Source organism: Penaeus monodon, chromosome 29, assembly GCF_015228065.2.
Source record: "Penaeus monodon isolate SGIC_2016 chromosome 29, NSTDA_Pmon_1, whole genome shotgun sequence".
Classification (NCBI taxonomy): domain Eukaryota; kingdom Metazoa; phylum Arthropoda; class Malacostraca; order Decapoda; family Penaeidae; genus Penaeus; species Penaeus monodon.
The window spans coordinates 30,500,304-30,500,561 of NC_051414.1; the positions used below are offsets into that span (position 1 = coordinate 30,500,304).

The 258-nt window shown below is 37.6% G+C and overlaps 1 protein-coding gene across 1 annotated transcript in view; it reads left to right on the top strand.

Annotated features, from left to right (window-relative positions):
- Positions 1–258, top strand: part of LOC119592142 (ITG-like peptide) — a gene marked incomplete in the record, with an annotated part of 137,509 nt that overhangs the window by 19,597 nt on the left and 117,654 nt on the right.

Genomic DNA, 258 nt, shown 5'->3' on the forward strand with positions numbered 1-258 from the left:
ATTTCCACAACTGGCACTTTAATGATTACGAATTCGCAAATGTTAACGGAATTAATATTCATATTTCCTCTTCCTTTCCTCGCTACCTTCCCCTCTGCAATTTAAGGTTAATTTCTTAAGCTAAATTTTTCATCATTACGCGTAAACCTGAATGGTGAATATCACAAAATTCATGAAAAGAAGCGGCATAGTAGAAATAAAACGTGGAAATTCGAAAACCTTCCTGACGCAGCGAAGCCATCAGAGACCCCGAGACTA